This window comes from Ovis aries, chromosome 6 (genome assembly GCF_016772045.2).
Source record: "Ovis aries strain OAR_USU_Benz2616 breed Rambouillet chromosome 6, ARS-UI_Ramb_v3.0, whole genome shotgun sequence".
Taxonomy (NCBI): Eukaryota; Metazoa; Chordata; class Mammalia; order Artiodactyla; family Bovidae; genus Ovis; species Ovis aries.
Window position 1 is genome coordinate 36,499,670 of NC_056059.1, and position 22,783 is coordinate 36,522,452.

The 22,783-nt window shown below is 37.0% G+C and overlaps 1 protein-coding gene across 16 annotated transcripts in view; it reads left to right on the top strand.

Annotated features, from left to right (window-relative positions):
• FAM13A (family with sequence similarity 13 member A) overlaps positions 1 to 22,783 on the top strand; it is a 340,765-nt gene that overhangs the window by 145,358 nt on the left and 172,624 nt on the right. The window lies entirely within an intron of this gene.

Genomic DNA, 22,783 nt, shown 5'->3' on the forward strand with positions numbered 1-22,783 from the left:
ACTCTGTCTGTCAGATCTAGCCCCTTAGATCTATTTCTCACTTCTACTGTATAATCATAAGGGATTTGATTTAGGTCATATATGAATGGTCTAGTGGTTTTCCCCACTTTCTTCAGTTTAAACCTGAATTTGGCAATAAGGAGTTTATGATCTGAGCCACAGCCAGCTCCTGGTCTTGTTTTTGCTGATTATATAGAGCTTCTCCATCTTTGGCTATGAAGAATATAATCAATCTGATTTCAGAGTTGACCATCTGTTGATGTTCATGTGTAGAGTCTTCTCTTGTGTTGTTGAAAGAGGGTGTTTGCTATGACCAGTACATCCTCTTGGCAAAACTCTATTAGTCTTTGCCCTGCTTCATTCCGTACTCCAAGGCCAAATTTTCCTGTTACTCCAGGTGTTTCTAGACTTCCTACTTCTGCATTCCAGTCCCGTATAATGAAAAGGACATCTTTTTTGTGTGTTAGTTCTAAAAGGTCTTGTAGGTCTTCATAGAACCATTCAACTTCAGCTTCTTCAGCATTACTGGTTGGGGCATAGGCTTGGAATACCGTGATATTGAATGGTTTGCCTTGGAATACCATGCTGTGTGGGGCTACCCAAGACGGATGGGTCATGGTGGAGATCTGACAGAATGTGGTCCGCTGGAGAAGGGAATGGCAAACCACTTCAGTATTTTTGCCTTGAGAACCCCATGAACAGTATGAAAAGGCAAAATGATAGTATACTGAAAGACGAACTCCCCAGGTCAGAAAGGGCCCAGGATGCTACTGAAGATCAGTGGAGAAATAACTCCAGAAAGAATGAAGCGATGGAGCCAAAGCAATAACAATACCCAGTTGTGGATGTGACCGGTGATAGAAGCAAGGTCTCATGTTGTAAAGAGCAATATTACATAGGAACCTGGAATGTTAGGTCCATGAATCAAGGCAAATTGGAAGTGGTCAAACAGGAGATGGCAAGAGTGAACATCGACATTCTAGGCATCAGTGAACTAAAATGTCCTGGAATGGGTGAATTTAACTCGGATGACCATTATATCTATTACTGTGGGCAGGAATCCCTTAAAAGAAATGGAGTAGCCATCATGGTCAACAAAAGAGTCTGAAATGCAGTAGTTGGATGCAATCTCAAAAACGACAGAATGATCTCTGTTTGTTTCCAAGGCAAACCATGACCAACCTAAACAGCGTATTAAAGAGCAGAGACATTACTTTGCCAACAAAGGTCCACCTAGTCAAAGGTATGGTTTTTCCGGTAGTCATGTATGGATGTGAGAGTTGGACTATAAAGAAACCTGAGCACCGAAGAATTGATGATTTTGAATTGTGGTGTTGCAAAAGACTCTTGAGAGTCCCTTAGACTGCAAGGAGATCTAACTAGCCGATCCTAAAGGAGATTAGTCCTGGGTGTTCACTGGAAGGACTGATGTTGAAGTTGAAACTCCAGTATTTTGGCCACCCGGTGTGAAGAACTGCCTCATTGGAAAATACCCTGATCCTGGGAAAGATTGATCACGGGAGGAGAAGGGGACCACAGAGAATGAAATGATTGAATAGCATCACTGACTCAATAGGCATGAGTTTGAGTAGGCTCCAGGAGTTGATGATGGACAGGGAAGCCTGGCATGCTGCAGTCTATGGCATCGCAAAGAGTTGGAGACAACTGAATGACTGAACTGAACTTGAACTGGAAGGTCAAAGCTGTATTTCTGATAAACTGGGTTAAGAGAATCACATCTTTCAAGTAGGCATCTAATAGCCATAGTTTATAAGGGCTTTCCTCGTCGTTCAGTGGTAAAGAACCTGCCAGCCAGTACAGAAGACATGGGTTCAATCCTTGGTTTAGTTTCTCTAGCTTCAGAAGAATTTTGGAGTTCCCTCATAAGATGATTTAAATCCCAACTTGAATGAAACTTTTCCTTTATTGCCTTCAAGAATTAACTTAATCATCTAGACATTTATATACACAAATTTGGTGGCAAAAAAATACAGTTGAAATAATAGACCATGAAATCTAAGCAGCATTTATTAAATAATCATCAGGTGCCTACCATGTCCAAAGCATTGTTCTAGGAATAGGGACTATATCAGTGAGTGAGAGACAAAAGTCTCTGCCCTTATGAATCTTATATTTTAATGAGAATTCAGTAAACAATGGGCAATACAAAAAATTAAGGGAATGGAGTCTGTCAGATGGTAATATGTCTGTAGGAAAAAAGCAGAGAAAGAGTATAGTGCTGGTGAGGTAGGGGAATGTTATTTGCTCCTTGAAACAGGATGGTCAAAATGTTTCATTGACAAGGAACGTTTGGGCAGAAACTTAAAGGAGGTGAAGGAGTAAACCATGAAGACCCTTGCGAGGACAGTACTGCCTGCAAGAAGAAGAGCAGTTCAGTGTGTCTGTACCATGTTCCGAGTAGCGTTGAGAAGGCTGTGGTTGGATTACAGTTAGCAAGGGGAAAGTGAAAAGAAATGAAGTCACATAGGCAACAGGGACCAGATCATGTATGCTTTTACAGGTCATTATTAGGACTTTGACCTTTATTCTAACAGTATTTTATTAGATAGTACCGAGCAGGAGAGTTCCCCTACAGGATTTATCTGTTCCAAGAATTACTCTAACTGCTCGGCCAAGAATAGACTCAGTAGACTGTTGAGGACAAGCAGAAGCAGGGAGATCCATTGGGAGTTTATCACAATAGACACATTAACTAACTATGGTAGCTTAGACCTGGGTAGTAGCAGTGAAGGTGGGGAGAGGAGCTGAAAGTAAGTTAGGATATAAAAGAGCAATACCATAGGAGGTCCTGGAGACTCCAATTAGGCTGAAGAATGTTTAAAATGAAAGTAGATAAGCAAGCAAGCTAGAAGAGTAGGGGACTGTGAACAGAGTGGGATGTTCGCATTAGTCATTTTCGAGGTGGAGTGATCTGGAGTGATGATAAGGTTTAAGTTGTGTTCATGAGAATGAGTAACTGACATGGAGGAAAGAGACCACTGGGAAAGAGATGGTAGGGATGATTAAGCTGATAGTTTTTCATGGTATTTACCTAGGAGGGTGGCCGATACTGAAGTGGACAGGAAAGCTGTGACTTTGGTCCAGCCATATTATTTGTATATTTTGTGCATATATAAATATATATATTTAACAGGGTTAATGTAGAGCCTCTTATATATACATTCACAAAATAATGTGATTAAAGTGTTACTAAACATCTCTCTAGAAGTAGTTAGATGAATCTCACTATATTCCAAATAAATATCTTGTGAAACTGTCTTTACTAGCCAGTGTTGCTATTACTCAGTATATCTTTGGGAATTTATTTTATTTTACCTATTTATTTTTTAATTTTTATTTTTACTTTATTTTGCTTTACAATACTGTATTGGTTTTGCCATACATTGACATGAATCAGCCACAGGTGAATTGTCTTCAAATATATGTCATTCATGTGTCAAGCTTTTCTATGTATTATTAGACTGAGAAATCTTTGTACTTTAATGTTCATCTGCTTATAGGTAATAGTCAGTAGTCCTTTCGAGCTACAGCAGATCACTAAGTTTGGGAGTAGTAATTAAACACCTACTTTTGGTTTTAAAACTGAAATCTGGCTATAAAATATTTTGCTCATTTTCCCTTGCGATTCATATGCAAACTCTCAAGCAGTTATTTAAAATGTCATGAGCAAAAGGAAAATCTTAGAACAGCCTTCCAAGATGATTAGTTCAAGGGACTCGCTCACTTATCAATATATGTTTTGGCAGTTTGATTACAAAGTTTATTCCTAAAGAGTCATTTCTCATATAAACTCTTAAATTTCTCAAACATCACGTAAACTTCCTAGAATATTTCCCATGTCTTTTCCATGCTCAAAAACATTACATGTCTCTATTTTTCATTTAGAACTATAATCTAAAATTAGCTTCAATACATGTTTGTTCACTTTTTTAAAAAATCTAATGCCTACCCTGTGTAAAGATCAGGACTATGTGCTGGGCCTCTTCAGAAAATAAATAAGATATACCTCTGTCCCTAAGGGAATTTACAGTCTACAAAACACAAGTAAAATCAGTGCAGGAACGGAGGAATGAAAAGAAGGGGGACTTCATGGCAGACACTGCTAAGTTCTTCTGTACGTATGATCTCATTTACTTCTCAAAGTAATCCTGAAAAGTAAGTGATCGTAGTCTTGTTTTGCAGATGAGGAAATCTAAAGAGTAAATTATTCAAGGTGAGTAGCAGTAAATGACAGCTGGATTTTGAATTCAAAGTACTAATCATATGCAAAATATAGAAATAATCAAAATTACAGTTTTTAATTGGAATATCAATACCATGAACATTTATACAGTATTCATTCTATACCTATTACAGCAATTTTTTGTCAGGGGAGGACTTGAACTCTGTTCTTCTGACTCCAGTTCTACATGTTTTTACTACTTCTAGCCTTTTCTATAGCCCTTCAAGAAAACTCCAAATAGGTAGCAGTCAAGTCATAATAGGAAAAAAAAAAAGTTTTGGTTTTTATGTTGTTATTTGATATTTTGTGTTTAGCCGTGTTGTCTCTTTGTGTAGGTGGACTTACATAGTGGAGATGACCTACCAAAATCTGTAGGTTATCATTGTGAGCAGTAGGAAACTCAGAGGTAGCACTAAATTCATTTGCTCATTTCATCAAATCAGACCTTTCTTTGGATTGTGAGCTATGCCTTCCAAGGTATAGATTGTTTCCAAGTTTGAAGGTTAAAAAATATTCAATGATGGTTCATAAAAGCAGAGATAATAGAGCATGACAGAATGTTTGCTTGCATGACTCAAATGGGCGCTTTCCAGGAGTGGAAACTGATTAGATTATCAATACGCATAAAGCCTTAAGTAATAAAAGCAGTTTTAAAAGTTATTATTTAGCTTGGCAGACTATTATGGCTACAGTTTTTAGATCACAGTCACATGTTTACAATTCAGATTACTATGAATTTCTTCTCCCCAGACGTTTTGTTTTATGGAACTCTTACAGAAAAACATTAGAAGGTCATGTCTGCTCAGGAATCATTGAAATAGATTAGATATATGTGTGCCAGGTGTTAAATTCCTTCTTTCCTATTCTGAGGAATGTTTGACAGAAGATAGACTAAGTTGCTTTTGGTTATGAAAACATTATTATACTGGGTAATCTTTAAGCTACTTACAGTGAGACAGCAATACTTTGGCACTGCCACCTCAGAAGTTGCCTACTTTAAATCACTGTATTGTGTGTATTTGGCAAATAGAGGCATTCAATAAATAGCAAGAGAGTATTTGAAGATTTTCAGAGATTACTTGTATTTGCTTTAGAACTGAATTTCTCGTTTTCTTCAGTTGGCCTCCTAGGGATAGAAGCTATTCTTCTGTGGACCAGAAGTGCTTAGAAAGTAATATCCCTCTAGGAGCAACCCCTAACCAATGACTGAGGAATATGGGGGTATAAATTCCCAACTATGTACTCCTTGGTTGGAATAATTCTGGGATGTGTATTTTATAGAGTGTTCTAGAGCTTCTCCCCAGGTTGCAGCTACAGAACCACTGAAAAAGCTCTAGTAACTTAATAATTGTACCCCTTGTTGACTCTATTTTCCCTCAATTATTGTCCCATTCCCCTGCTGGACTACTCACATCAACCACCTGCTCTCAATACTTCTTGCAAAGTCTACTTTTGCTTGGGTGAGTGGAGGCCCAACTAAGACATCTCAAATTCTCCTTCCTCTAGGAAACCCTCTCTCATGCTCCAGGTACATTTAATCCCCATCTCTGTTTTCCTAAGGTACTCTCTCTCTCCTTCTGTGAGAACACATCTTACATTCTGCCTGGAACAGCTAGTTTTTTCTCTTATATTACATTGTAGCTTAAGAAAATAGCTCATATTTATCTGTACATTGGGTTTTCTCTAAAAGTTGTGGAGTAACTCATATATTCCTGTGTCTTCAAGAGCACTTATTCTAGTCCCTTATGTTTAATCAGCAATATCCATTGAATTGTACCATCTATGTATAAATAAAAGCTGACTCAAATTTATTTCAGGAAAGTCACAGATAGACAACATAATCTGGAAAACAGTACATGGACAAAATGGGAACTTCATCATAGATACAAATTATAAAATAAAAGAACCACGTTGAAATTCTGGAGCTGAAGGATACAAGAAATGAAATTTTTTAAAAATGCAATAGAGAGCAACTGCAGACTCAGTCAAGTGGAAGAAAGAATCATCTAACTCATACATAGGTTATTTGAAATGATCTAATCAAAAGAGAAAATAATGAAAGCCTATAGAATTTTATGACATCAACTGAACCATATTTGCATTATGGGAGTCCTAGGAGAAGAAAGAGAAAGGGGCAGAAAGCATATTTTTTTTAAAAAAGTAATGACTGAAAACTCCTGGAATCTAATGAGGGAAATAGACATCCAGATTTATGAATGGTCTTAAATACGAGCACACCAAAGAACACTACACCAAGACACATAATCAAATTGTCAAAAGTCAAAGACAAAGAGAAAAATTTGAAAGTAGGAAGAAGAAAATAACTTACATATATAAGACCCACACTCCCACCTTTCAGGAAGACTGAGTGGATTTCTCAACAGAAACCTTGTAGGCCAGGAGAGAGTGGAATGACATATTTGAAAATGCCAAAGGAAAAAAAAAAAAGAAAAAGAAATCTATGAAATAAGAACATTTTACCTGAAAAAATTATTTAAGAATAAAATTGAGAAAAATAAAGTGAAAGACAAAACACAAAGTAGGCAAGAAAACAAAAATGAAGGGAGTTTGTCACCACTACCTCTGCTTTGCAAAAAAAAATGCTTAAGGGAGTTCTTCAAATCAAAATAAAAAATATGGTAAACTGCATGGCAGAACTGTATGAATGCATAGATATTACTAGTAAAGGAAAAATAGACACAAACACAGAATAATGTTACACTTGTAATAGTAATATGTAAATTACTTTTCACCCTAATATAAAAGTAAAAGATAAATTGTTAATGGATACACAATTTTTTAAGAAAAGCAAATTCTGACTATAGAAACACACAGTGTTTGAGTTGGTAAAAAAAAAAAAAGTGTGATGGAAGTTGTTATCAACTTAAGTGATTATAACTACAAAATATTTTATGCTCAAGGTAACCACAGAGAAAAAAAACTTATAATCAATATACAAAAGATAAAGAGAAGAGATCCAAAGCAATTCACTTCCAAAAATTATCAAATAACAAGAAGAGCAAGAGAGGAAGATGGAAACAAAAAATGCAAAACAGACAAAACAATGAAAAGCAATGTTAAGTCTTCACCTGTTAGTACTTTAAATGTAAATGCATTGAGCTCTCCAATTAAAAAGGCATAGTATGGCAAATAGGTTAAAAAACAAAATCCAGCTATATGCTGTCTACAAAGGATTCACATTAGATACAAGGACACACAGAGGCAGAAAGTGAAGGGGTAGGAAAATATAGTCCATGAAAATGGTGACAAGAAAATGGTCCAAGAAAGCAAGTCTGGCTGTGCTAATATCAGGGGGAAAAAAAGTAAACTTTAAGTCAAAAACTGTCTCTAAGACAAAGAACATTATATTATAATGATAAAATGGTCAATCCAATGGGAAGGTTTAACTGTTATATATGTACCCAACATCAGAGAACTTAAATATATCAAGAAATATTTACACATGTGAAGGGGAAAAGTGGCAACAACACAATAGTTTTCAGTAGTGGATAGAACATCCAGACAGAAAATTAATAAGCAACCACCTGGAAGAACACTATATACCAAATGAGCCTAAAAGGCATATTCAGGACTTTCAACCCAACAACAAAAGACTACACATTCTTAACTGCACACGAAACATTCCCCAGAACAGATCACATCTTAGGTCACAAAACAATCGTACCAATTCAAGATTGAAATCATCTCAAATATCTTTTTTTTTACCTCAGTTGAATGAAACTAGAAATCAGTAGCAGTAAGAAAATGGGAAAATTCACAAATTCATGGAAACTAGTATGTGGAAGCTATAAACAACTGATTCTTGATCCATTGAGCCAAAAAGAAAATAGAAAATGAGTTTAGAAGGCATCTCAAGAGAAACAAAACAAAACAAAACAAAACACAGCATACCAAGACTTATGGAATACTACAAAAGCAATATTAAGAGAAAAGTTTATAGAATTTCTCAAACAACCTAACTTTACAACTCAAGGAACAAGAAAAAGAAGAACACATTAGCCCAAAGTTAACAGAAGGAAAAGAAGTAATAAAGATTAGAACAGAAATAAATCAAGCACAAAACAGAAAAAAAAAATTTTTTAACCTGTGAAAGTTAGCTTTTTAAGATTTTTTCTTTTTTAAAAATGTTATTTATTTTTAATTGAAGGATAATTGCTTTATAGTATTGCATTGGTTTCTACCAAACATCAGCATAAATCAGCTGAGAAGTTTTTAAAATCAACAGGACCTTAACCAGATTTACTAAGAGAAAACTCAATATTAGAAGTAAAGATGAGACATTACAGTAGATACCTTAAAAATAAATAGATCATAAGGGATTATTTTGACCACCTGTGTGTCAAAAAATTGGATAAGCTGGAAGAAATTAATAAATTCCTAGAAACATACAGCTGGCCAGAACTAAATCAAGAAGCAATAGAAAACCAGAACAAACACATAAATAAGTAGATTGAATCAGTAATCAAATATCTTCCAGCAACAAAAAAACAGGTACATGAGAAGGTGCTCAGCATCACTAATCATCAGAGAAATGCAAATCAAAACTAAGATAAGTGGGACATAGACAAATATTGTATAATCTCACTTATATATGGAATCTAAAAAAGATGAACTCATGAATGCAGAGAGTAGATCAGTGGTTGGCAGAAATTGGCAAAAGAGGGAATGGAGAGATGTTATTCAAGGGGTACAAAGTTTCAATTTTGCAAAATAAGTTCTGGAAAGCTAATGTATAGCAGTATAACTGTAGTTTAAAATATGTATTGTATCCTTGAAATTTGCTAGGAGTATACATCTGAAGTGTTCTTATCACACACACAAAAAAGGAAAAAGTAATTATGTGAGGACTGGATATGTTAATTAGCTTGATTTAATGCTCATTTCACAATGAATATGTATTTTGGAACATTAAATTGCCTACCTTTAAATATATGCAGTTTTCATTTGTCAATTATACCTCATTAAAGCTGGAAAATAAAGAAAACAGAGATGACAACTAGACTTCCCATAGAACATTAATCTAGGCACCCTGCAGTGTAAGAGCAGGACAGTCTGTTCACAGAGCTGCCATTGGGATAAATTAGCTTCAGCTGTTCTCGGTTCTTGAGTCTTTGCATTCCTGGTATGACAAGAAATGAATATCTAATTGATAGTTGGAAATATCTTGGAAGACATGCCCATTTAACTGGAACAGGGAGGCCAACAGGAAAAGGATAGTTTCCTGAAACTCTTTCCCTAAAGAAAGGAGAATGGATACTAGGAATGCCAAAACATCAGTTGTCTACCCTGGTGCTATTGAGACAGGAAAGATTGAAACACTCATTATATTTTTAGAGTCTAGGATGGGAAATGAGACACGTAACTAACACAAGCAACAAGTCATCCAGGTTATATTGTTCATGGGAAGTAAATGTGACAGGAAGATGGGTTGAAGGGCTTTGGATAGCAGGATAAGTGCAAATGTAATCTGTCATTGGAGGCGATTAAGACTTTTAGGAAAGGAGTGACTCAGAGTCATAAATTAGAAACATTAATGTGACGTTAGTGTGAAGGTAAATTAAAGGAGAAGCGATTTCAAAAGTTTATTTTTTAAAATCAGTCTGTTTGATCATTGAACTACCATTGATTTATTTTTTAATTTTATTGAAGTATAGTTGATACACAGTGCTGTTTTAATTTCTGCTATACAGCAAAATGATTTACATTATTTTCACAAATTATTGAATATAGTCCACTGTGCTATGGAATACGACCCTGTTGTTTATCCATCTTATATGGATAAACACCCTACACTCCTTCCCCCTTGGCAACCACAAGTCTGTTCTCTTTATCTGTGAGTCTGTTTCTATTTCATAGATAAGTTCATTTGTGCCACATTTTAGATTTTACATGTAAGTGATATAATGTGATATTTTTTCTTTCTGACTTACTTTGCTTGGTGTGATAATTTCTAGGTCCATCCACACTGCAGCTAATGACATTATTTCATATTTTTACAGCTGAGTAATATTCCACTGGGCTTTCCTGGTGGCTCAGTGGTAAAGAATCTGCCTGCCAGTGCAGGAAATGTGGGTTCATTCTCTGGATCAGGAGGATCCCTGGAAAAGGAAATAGCAACCCCCTCCAGTATTCTTGCCTGGGAAATCCCATGAACAGAGAAGCCTTGTGGGCTATAGTTCATGCGGGTGCAAAGAGTTGATCTTGACTTAGTGACTAAATACCAACAAATATTCCACTGTACATATAAATATACACTTCATCTTCTTTATCCATTCATATGTCAGTGGACATTTAGGTTATTTCCATGTTTTGGCTATTGTGAGTAGTGGTGCTATGGACATAGAGTTGTATGTATTTTTTTCAATTACAGTTTTATTTGGATATATGCCCAGGAGTGGGATTGCTGGAATCTATGGCAACTCTATTTTAGTTTTTTGAGGAACCCCCAGACTGTTTTCCATAATAGCTGCACCAACACACATTCCCACATTCCCCTTACAGTGTAGTAGGATTCCCTTGTCTCCACACCCCTTCCAGCGTTTGTTATTTGTGGACTTTTTAATGATGGACATTCTGACCAGTGTGAGATTCTACCTCATTGTAGTTTTCATTTCCATTTCTGTAATAATTAGGAATATTGAGCATCTTTTCATGTGCCTATTGGTCATCGGTATTTCTTCTTTGGAGACATGTCTATTTAGGCCTTCTGCTTAGCAGCAGCAGCCAGTTATTTTGATTGAGTTGTTTGGTTTTTTTGTTCTATTGGTCTTCCCCAGTGATTCAGCAGTAAAGAACCTGCCTGCAATGCAAGAGAAGCAGGAGACCAGGTTCAGTCTCTAGGTTGGGAAGATCCCCTGGAGGAGGGCACGGCAACCCACACCAGTATACTTGCCAGGAAAATTCCATGGACAGAGGAGGCTGACAGGCTACAGTGCATAGGGTGACAAAGAGCTGGGCATGACTGAAATGACTGAGCAGGAGCACAACACAGAGATGTATGAGCTGTCTGCATATTTTGAAAATTAACCACTTGTCAGTCACATTAGTTACAAATATCTACTCCCAGTCCATAGGTTGTCTATTTTTGTTGTTTATGAATTCTTTTGCTGTGCAAAAACTTAAAATTTTTATTAGATACCACTTATTTTTGCTTTTATTTCTGTTGTCTAGGAATACTGACCATAGAAAATACTAATGCAGTTTATGTCCAATAATGATTTGCCTGTGTTCTCTTTTGGGAGCTTTATGGTGTCATGCCTTATATTTAAGTTTTTAAGCCATTTTGAATTGATTTTTATGTATTCTGTAAGGGTGTGTTCTAACTTGATTAATTTGCTTAGAGATCTCTTCAAGAAAATTAGAGATACCAAGGGAACATTTCATGCAAAGATCGGCTTGATAAAGGACAGAAATGGAATGGACCTAACAGAAGCAGAAGATATTAAGAAGAGATGGCAAGAATACACAGAAGAACTGTACAAAAGGATCTTCACGACCCGGATAATCACGATGGTGTGATCACTCATCTAGAGCCAGACATCCTGGAATGTGAAGTCAAGTGGGCCTTAGAAAGCATCACTATGAACAAAGCTAGTGGAGGTGATGGAATTCCAGTTGAGCTGTTTCAAATCCTAGAAGATGATGCTGTGAAAGTGCTACACTCTATATGCCAGCAAATTTGGAAAACTCAGCAGTGGCCACAGGACTGGAAAAGGTCAGTTTCCATTCCAATCCCTAAGAAAGGCAATGCCAAAGAATGCTCAAACTACCACACAATTGCCCTCATCTCACACGCTAATAAAGTAATGCTTAAAATTCTCCAAGCCAGGCTTTAGCAATATGTGAACCGTGAACTTCCTGATGTTCAAGCTGGTTTTAGAAAAGGCAGAGGAACCAGAGATCAAATTGCTAACATCCACTGGATCATGGAAAAAGCAAGAGAGTTCCAGAAAAACATCTATTTCTGCTTTATTGACTATGCCAAAGCCTTTGACTGTGTGGATCACAATAAACTGTGGAAAATTCCAAAAGAGATGGGAATACCAGACCACCTGACCTGCCTCTTGAGAAATCTGTATGCAGGCCAGGAAGCAACAGTTAGAACTGGACATGGAACAACAGACTGGTTCCAAGTAGGAAAAGGAGTATGTCAAGGCTGTATATTGTCACCCTGCTTATTTAACTTCTATGCAGAGTACATCATGAGAAATACTGGACTGGAAGAAACACAAGCTGGAATCAAGATTGCTGGGAAAAATATCAAGAACCTCAGATATGCAGATGACACCACCCTTATGGCAGAAAGTGAAGAGGAACTAAACAGCCTCTTGATGAAAGTGAAAGAGGAGAGTGAAAAAGTTGGCTTAAAGCTCAGCATTCAGAAAATGAAGATCATGGCATCTGGTCCCATCACTTCATGGGAAATAGATGGCGAAACTGTGGAAACAGTGGCTGACTTTATTTTTCTGGGCTCCAAAATCACTGCAGATGGTGAATGCAGCCATGAAATTAAAAGATGCTTACTCCTTGGAAGAAAAGTTATGACCAACCTAGATAGTATATTCAAAAGCAGAGACATTACCTTGCCGACTAAGGTCCACCTAGTCAAAGCTATGGTTTTTCCAGTGGTCATGTATGGATGTGAGAGTTGGACTGGGAAGAAGGCTGAGCACTGAAGAATTGATGCTTTTGAACTGTGGTGTTGGAGAAGACTCTTGAGAGTCCTTGGACTGCAAGGAGATCCAACCAGTCCATCCTAAAGGAGATCAGCCCTGGGATTTCTTTGGAAGGAATGATGCTAATGCTGAAACTCCAGTACTTTGGCCACTTCATGCGAAGAGTTGACTCATTGGAAAAGACTCTGATGCTGGGAGGGATTGGGGGCAAGAGGAGAAGGGGACAACAGAGGATGAGATGGCTGGATGGCATCACTGACTTGATGGACATGAGTCTGAGTGAACTCCGGGAGATGGTGATGGACAGGGAGGCCTGGCGTGCTGCGATTCATGGGGTCGCAAAGATTTAGACACGACTGAGTGACTGAACTGAACTGAACTTTCCCAACACCACTCGTTGAAGAGACTGTCTTTTTTCCATTTTATATTATTGTCTCCTTTGTCAAACTTCAGTTGACCATAGATGTATGGGTTTACTTCTGGGCTCTCTGTTCTGTTCTATTGATCCATATGTCTATATTTTTGCCAGTACCATGCTGTTTTGATTACTGTAGTTTGATATTATCTGAAGTCTGGGTGCATTATGCCTCTTTGTCATTTTCCCTCAGGATTGCTTTGGCAATTCTGAGTCTTTCATGGTGCCATATAAATTTTAAGATTATTTGTTCTAGTTCTGTGAAAAATATCGTGGGTAATTTAATAGGGATCACATTAAATCTGTAGATTACTTTGGGTAGCATGGCCATTTAAACAGTATTAATTCTTTCAGTTCAGGACCATGGGACATCTTTCCATTTGTTTAAATTATCTTCAGTTTAATTTTTGTTTCAATTATCTTGCTGTTTTGTAGTTCTCAGCACATAAGTCTTTTACCTTTTTGATGAGATTTATTCCTAAGAATTTTTTTCATGCAATATTAAAAGAATTTCTAATTCAAAGGAAGTTTGATGCAAAATTAAAATAATTTTTTGATGCAATTGAAATTGATGTTTATTTATATTCCTTTTCCGGTATGATATTTCATTGTTAGTGTAAAGAAATGCAGCAAATTTCTTTGTTAATCTTGTACCTGCTACCTTGCTGAATTCTGTATCAGTTCTAGTTGGGTTTGTATGGCGTCTTTATGTTATATATATGTAGTATTGTATCATCTGCATATCATGACAGTTTTATCTCTTCCCTACCAGTTTGAATACCTTTTATTTCTTGTTTGATTACTGTGGCTAGGACTTCCAGTACTATGTTGAACAGAACTTAAGAGAGTGAGCATCCTTGTCTTGTTCCAAATTTTAGTGGGAAGGCTTTCAGCTTTTCACCATTGAGTTTTATGCTGACCATGAATTTGTCATAAATAGCTTTTATTTTGTTGAGGTATATTCCCTCTAGACCAACTTTCGTAAGGGTTTTTATCATGAATGAATATTGAATTTTATCAAGTATTTTTTCTGCATCTATTGAGATGATCATATGGTTTTTGGTTTTTTTGTTGTTGATGATGGAGTGTATCACATTGATGGATTTGTGTATGTTGAATGATCCTTGTGGCTCTGGGATGAATCCAATTAAGAGTGCTGTGTATGATCTTTTTATGTGTTGTTAGGTTCCATTTGTTAATATTTTTTGAGAATTTTTGCTTATTCATCAAAGAGATTGGCCTTTAATTTTTTTTTTTTTTTTTGGTGATATCTTTGTCTGCTTTTGGCATCAGGGTGATGATGTCTTCATAGAATGTCTGTGGGAGTGTTCCTTCCCTTTAAATATTTTGGAAGAGTTTGAGAAGGATCAGGTTTTTCTTTGTATGTTTGGTCAAATTTGCCTACAAAGCTATGTGATCCTGGACTTTTTTTGTCAGGAGTTTTTAAGTTACAGATTCTATTTCACCACCAGTAATTGGTCTGTTCAGGTTATCTAGTTCTTTTTGATTCAGTTTTGATATGTTTCTAGAAAATTGTCCATTTTTTCTAGGTTATGTAATTTTTGGGCATATAATTGTTGATAGTATCTGTTATGTTTGGGGGGGATTGGTTGGTTGGTTGTATTTCTGTGGTAGCAGTTGTGATTTCTCCTTTTTTATTTCTCATTTTATTCATTTGGGTCTTTGCTCTTTTCTTCTTGGTGAGCCTGGCCAGAGGTTTGTCAATTTTGTTTGCTGTTTCAAAGAACCAACTCTTGATTTTATTGATTTTTTTTGTCTGCTTTTTAAATCTCTATTCTATTAACATTTATTTCCTCTTGATCTTTATTATTTCCTTCCTTCTGCTGACTTTAAGTTTTCTTTGTTTTTCTTTTTCTAATTGTTTTAGGTGGTGGATTATGTTGGATTGGTTATTTATTTGAGATTTTTCTTGTTTCTTGAAGGCCTGTATTGCTATGAACTTCCCTCTAAGAATTTATTTTGCTGCACCCATAGATTTTTTTTATGCTTATGTTTTCCTTGTCATTTGCTTCAAGATATTTTTAAATTTCTTCATTCATGTCATCATTGATCCATTGGGTATTTTCTTTTTCTTTTTTTGTACTTTGCTATTTTGTGTGGATGTAATCATTTTTCCTCATTTCTTTTTCTGTGGTTAATTTCTAGTTTCATGCCATTGTGATCAGAAAAGATGCTTGAAATAATTTCTGTACTCTTAAATTTGTTGAGACTTGTTTTGTGCCCTAATATGTGATCAATCCTAGATAATATACCATGTGCACTTGAAAAAAGTCTGTCTTCTGCTTTTTTTTGATGTAATGTCCTGAAAATATTAAGTCTAATTTGAACTACCATTTATTAAACACCTACTATGTTACAGGCAGTATTCTGTGAATTAGAGCTATAGGTTTAACTGAAAAAAAAAAATCTCTGCCCTCATAGAGTTTGCCTCTTTAGTAAGGGGACACAAGCAGTAAACAATTAAGGAAATTAACATGGTATTTAATGATATAGTCTGTGAAGAAAATTAAACCATGGGAGGGGGGTTCAGGATTGGGAACTCAGGTACACCCGTGGCTGATTCATGTCAATGTATGGCAAAACCAATACAGTATTGTAAAGCAAAATAAAGTAAAAATTAAAAAAAATTTTTTAATAAATAAAAACAGAGGTAAACTAAAAATGGAAATAAATGCACATTATTATCATAATGTGCATTTAATCACTTTTATTACATGTACTTCCAAATTTAATTTGCAAAAAAAATAAAGATGCTATAGAAAGAACAACAACAAAAAAAGAAAATTAAACCATGATAAGGACTTGAGATTAATGGTGTATGAGAGGAGAGAAGGAAAGTGAAGTCACTATTTTCTATAGAGAATTGAGGGAGACCTCTCTGAGGTGAGTGGAGATCACAGTGATTTGGTGGAGTAAGTCATGTATATAGATATGAGGAAAAAGAGCATAACTTAGGCAGCAAGGCCAGCAAATAAAAAAGGCTTGAGTCTGGCCTTTGCTTGGTCACTTATGACAACAGATTCAACCCCCTGTGCAAATCAGTAAAAAAGTTAGAGCTTCTTCAAGTCAAGACTGTGAAACAATAAAACATGGTGGACTAACTTAACAAAGAAATGCAGAGATATTGAGAATAGATCTGAAATCTCCAGCACAATATATGGACACACAAACCAATCTTAAACCACAAGGCACCGTGACAGAAATAAAGCAAGTTGTGAGTAACTGGAGAGAGCTCTTTTTGATGAGATTATTACAGAAAACTTCTCTATAAGAGATGACAGAGCAAAAGGAAGAGAAAACTATAATGGGTTGTAATAATACAATCACAAGTCTAGATTCTAATGTTTAGAGGAAAGAAAGCATTAGTCACTCAGTAGTGTCTGACTCTTTGTGAGTCCATGGACTGTATCCTGCCAGGCTCCCCTGTCCATGAGATTTTCCAGGCAAGAATACTGGAATTGGTTGCCATTTCATTCTCCAGGGGATCATCCTCATCCAGGGATTGAACTCGGGTCTCCTGCATTGCAGCCAGATTCTTTACTGTGTGAGCCACCAGGGAAGTCCAAATTCTAATGTTTAGTGAGTGATGTTTCAATCTTTAATTTCACCATCCCTTGCTATATTCATTCTCATTCCTTTTTCTTTAATTAGAATTGACTGGCTGCCATTCTCTATAAAGCAATTTCCAAGAGACTTAAAAGACAGTTAAGGTTGTACCTGTGAATATTATAATTGCAGTTTATAAAGTAATGAGTTCAAAATATATCTGAAACTTTATTACTTCTCATCTCCTCCATTTATATTTCCTTGGTCCAAGCCCAAGAACTACAGATTTCTTCCCAAATATTTATATGATGAAAATCTGTTAAATGCTATTTTAATTCAATTTGTTCCACTTATTTATGTAAAGATAACATCATACAGCTTTTGAGTTTTAATAAAACATCTTGTTCATTTGTTATAGTCAGTCAAATTAACATTCATTTTGCAGATGCAGATGAATTAAAGAGGAGACATTTATGGTATTGTAAGGAATGGTCTGCAATCTGCCAGTGACATTTATTGCATTCTGGTTGTGTGCAAAGTAGCAGTGTTCTTTGTATCTCTTTCCTGTAGGAGGCCTTAGGCTTTGACTGTTTTTTTTTTTTCTTTTTAATTTTTATTTTTACTTTATTTTACTTTACAATACTGTACGTTGCTGTCTGTCCTCTGATCTCCAAGTCACTAAATTCAACCAAATCACTTGTTGTGGTTTGACCCCAGCCTACCATCTGCAGCTCTCTGACAACTGCCTGTCATAATAGTAGCTTATTTGCCACTTGCCCTCACTCATCATCATATTACCCAAGTAATTTAAAAAAGTATTATTATCTGATTCTCAATATCAAGGAGATTCATCACATTTATTTAGTGGTTGGAAATTAATACTAAAGGGAAGGGAAATGTAGGAGTTGGCATTGTTCTCTTTATTCATTCAAAAAATATTTATGAAATACTAATGAATACTCAAGACTCCATGCCCTTCTCTAGAGGATCTTCCAACCCAGGGATCGAACCGAGGTCTCCCACATTGCAGGCAGATTCTTTACTGTATGAGCCACCAGGGAAGCTCTACTGAATACTGGGGATACAACTAAACAAATCTCTATCCACATGAAACTTTAAAGTCTACTGAAGTTAATATTAACCTGACTTCCTTAGGGGCACTGGTGGTAAAGATCCCGCCTACCAGTGCAGGAGACATAAGAGACCCGGGTTCAATCCCTGGGTCAGGAAAATCCCCTGGAGAAGGGCATGGCAACCCACTTTAGTATTCTTGCCTGGAAAATCTCATGGACAGAGAAGCCTGGCAGGCTATAGTCCATAGGGTTGCAAAGAGTTGGACACAACTGAAGTGACTTAGCATGCAAGAAATTAGTGTTCGATGCAGGATACAGGATGCTTGGGGCTGGTGCACTGGGATGACCCAGAGGGATGGTATGGGGAGGGGGGTGGGAGGGTGGCTCAGGATGGGGAACATGTGTACACCTGTGGCAGATTCATGTTGATATAGCAAAACCAATACAATATTATAAAGTTAGAAAAAAAAGTGAACAAAAATTTAATACAAACCTCAACTAAAAATAGATAACATCAAAAATAAAAAATAAAAAGAAATTAATGTGTGATAAATCAAATGTAAAGTAAAATTGTGAATTACAAATTAGAATAAGTACCATGATTGAATTAAAGCAGATTAATGATTAATAAGAGTGTTGGGGCTTCCCTAATATTTCAGTTGGTAAAAGACTCCATCGACCTATAATGCAGGAGACCCCAGTTTGGTTCCTGGATCAGGAAGATCCACTGGAGAAGGGATAGGCTACCCACTCCAGTATTCTTGGGCTTCCCTTATGGCTCAGCTGGTAAAGAATCTGCCTGCAATGAGGGAGATCTGGGTTCAGTCTCTTGGTTGGGAAGATCTCCTGGAGAAGGGAAAGGCTACCCACTCCAGTATTCTGGCCTGGAGAGTTTCATAGACTGTATAGTCCATAGTGTCGCAAAGAGTCAGACACGACTATGCAACTTTCAGTAAGAGTGTAACCAGGGAAGCCACTTTAAATGAGATTGTTAGAGCAGGCATCTCTGAGGGGATGACACAGGAGCTGAAAAATGAGAACACACCAGCCATGTAAGGAAATGGTGGAGAGGCATTCCAGGGAGAGGGAACATGGGGCAAATGCTTGAAGGCATGAAGGGTCTTGGAGTATTTGAAGGTTGAAAAAGAAGGCCACTATGGCTGAGGAAGGAAGGGGCAAGTGGTGTGAATAAGGAAGGGGGCAAGTGGTGTGAATGAGGTTAGAGAAATATGGATGGGCTAGAACTTGCAAGGCTATGTAGATAATGATAAAAAGTTTAGATTTTATTCCAGGAGTAATAAGACATTGCTTGTGGAGTGACCTCGTTTGATTTATGTACGTAAAGTTTGTAGAAGGCAGGATGATTGAAGTAATTTAGGTGAACAATTATGGCTATGACTGTGGTGGCCATGTACTTAGAAGTGAATTAATCCCAGTTTACTTTGGAGAGTGCTGACTAGACTTGATGGTATGTTGATGGTGGGAGATATGGGAAAGAAAGGCATCAAAGTCAATACCTAAGACCTTGACTTAAGTCACAGGGTACCATTTGATAATCTGGCAAAGACACTCAGGACTGAAATACTGTGTTTTTGCTGATAAATCAAAAGCTCAGGTTTGGACATACTAAATTTAGGTGCTTATTAGACAGCAAGGTGGAGTTGCCAAGTAGACAGAAATAAGTAGCTTAGTAGAAATGTCAAAGATAGTGATACAAATTTAGGAGTCACTAGATATTGTTTGTATGTAAAAGCAGTTAAAATGCTCTGAGATCATTGTATCATTTGGGAAAAGACTTCTCTGCATCAACCCTTGAGTCACTCCATTTTCATTCAACTATTTATTCAACACATATTTATTGAGCTCCTGCTATATGAGGCACTTTCAGTGGCATGTAGTCTTAATAATAAGTAAGAAAGACCCTAATAGGTGACTCAGACAGTAAAGAATGTGCCTGCAATATGGGAGACCCAGGTTTGATCCCTGGGTGGGGTAGATCCCCTGGAGAAGGGAATGGCAACCCACTCCAGTATTCTTGCCTGGAGAATTCCATGGACAGAGGAGCTTGGCAGACTACAGTCCACGGGGTCACAAAGAGTCAACACGACTGAGCAACTGAAACACACACAAGGAAAGACAAGTTATTTGCTTTCATGGAACTTCTATTTAGTAGAGGAATGGCTCAGATGGTAAGGAATCTGCCTGCAACGCTGGAGACCATGATTCAGTTCCTGGGTTGGGACGATCGCCTGGAGAAGGAAATGGCAACCCACTCAAGTATTCTTGCCTGGAGAATTCCATGGACGGGGAGCCTGGCAGTCTAGTCCATGGGTCAAAAAGAGTCGGACACAACTGACTGACTAATACACAAAAAACAAACCAATAACTAGTAGATATGTAACTTTACTGTATAGAGGAGAAGCAGAATCCAAAGAGATCATGTGAAGTTAGTCAGTGAGTTAGGCAACTTTTTTTCCCTACCAGTGATGATGTGGCAGCTATTAGAAGTAGTCACCTGGGTCACATGCTGCCAAGAAACTGAGTAAATGGAGACCAAACCGTGAATGTTTTCAGTACTTTCTGTGGAGTAGTGATTACTTAAAAAATTAAAAATTAAAAAAAAATAGAACAACAACAAAACAGATTTGGGGGCATCAAAGCTAAAGAAGTAGAGATCATGAAAACAGCTATTTTGGCGGAATGGGTTATAAAGGAAAGAAAAAAACTTGGGACCACCACTAATGGAAGAAGTAAGATTAAGGAAGTGAGTTTTATTTGATTATTTAGGATAATTATGAAGAGTGCCTGTGATTATGGGAATTGTCTAATAGAGAGGGAGTGGGAGGGTAGAATTGGCAGAGTGATGTCCTTGAGAAGATGAGAGGAGATAGGATTGAGGGTGGCATTAAAGGAATGGTTGATTAGGACCAGAATCTTCTGTCGTAACTGGAGGAATGGAGAGTGGCTTGTAAATTTGATGGGGAGAGTGCGGGGGGAAGGGTGATGAGAACTTTCTCTGATGCATCTCTTTTTCCAGTGAAGCAAAAATGGAAGGAAAGGGGTTTGAGAAAAGAGGAGACATGAAATAGCACCTTGGAGAATAGAAACCTTACTAAAGAAATATAGCAGGACTGTTGTGAAGATTTATGTTAATACATTTAACATGGCAGTCAACCAATTCTATAATTTTTTTTCCCCAGCCACTTTCAGTTGCTCAATTCTCAACATAGAGAAGGCATACCACTGGATTCTTCCTTTTATGAGATAAATGCAGTGATTAAAGACCAGAGGAAGGAAATGGAGGGCATTAGAAAAGGAATGAAAGGTCCTGGAGTGTAAGCTGATTAAGGAGGGAATTAAAAACAAGAGGAATGCATAAAAGATTGCAAAAAATTAGAAAGGGATATTGTTCATTGATTTGGTTTACTCATTCACTACAACAGTTGAGCTTCTGCTATGTGCCAAACTGTCCTGGGTCCTGTGAATATATTCATAAGTGATAGGATATAGGTCTTCTCACGTCGTGAGTGATATAGGTCTTCTCATGGAGTGGGGTGCGATGGATAGTGAAGAATTGAAACCACTCAGTATTAAAGTCATATATTGCTGAGCGCAGTGAAGAAATAGACAGCATCAGCAGGTGGGGAGAGCAGTAGTGACACAGAGGAGGTGTTCAGGGAGGGCGTCCTCTCTAGTAAAAACTGAGCAGAGACCTGGGTGAAGTGCAGGCACACGCTGTGAGTATCTGGGATCCGTGGGCTCGGCTGAGGGAACAGCGACTGTGTTTATATTTTTTAATGTCATTAATAGGTGAATGGTAAAGCCAACAAAGTCGTGACAAACAAGGTACTGTTTTCTTCCCCTATTGTGTTTTAAAGTGGTATTTTCATGATACCAAATGACACAGCAGGTTTAAACAATTGATTGTTGCTCAGTCATTAGAATGGGCAGTCAGTTCAGTCAGAAGTCTCATTCAAGCAGTTGAAATGTTTAATATAAATATACCCTGTATAATATATTGGTGTCTAATTTATCATTCCATCCTCCAGTGACCAGCATTGGAATGCCACACATAATAGGGTTCAGTTAATATTTGAGAGAATTTCCGTGCACACATAGTTTAATACTTGCAAACAAAAACATTCCCCCTTCAAACCTTTACAAAGAAGTTCTTCTAAGGGGAGAGTTTAAACACAAACCTTCCTTCCCTTTGCCCTGAGAATTGGGGATTAGCTTTAAAGGCCTTGCTTTTTAAATGCAGATACAGTTTATGTACCATACAGTTCACTTGTTTACAGTGTGCAGTTTATTGAGTTTTAGCATGTTTACAAAGTTGTACAACCATTCAGTTCAGTCGCTCAGTCGTGTCCGACTCTGCGACCCCACGAATCGCAGCACGCCAACCATTACCATTACCTAATTCCAGAACATCTGTGTCACTCCCAAGACCCTGACAGCCCCTAATCTACTTCCTGTTGCTGTTTGCCTATTCTGGACATTCCATATACGTGGAATTACACAATATGTCTGTCATTTTGTATTTGGCTTCTTTCACTTGGTATATTGTTTTCATGATGTTATTAGCAGATGTTAGTTCTTTTCCTTTTAATAGCTGGACAATATTCCATTGTGTGACTGCACCATTTTTTAAAATTTGATCATCAGTTGATAGACATTTGGGTTATTTACATTTATGGACTATTATGAATAATGCTACTGTGAGCACTCATGTAAAAAGTTTTGTGTGGACATATGTTTTTAATTCTCAGGTATATGCCTACAAGTATAA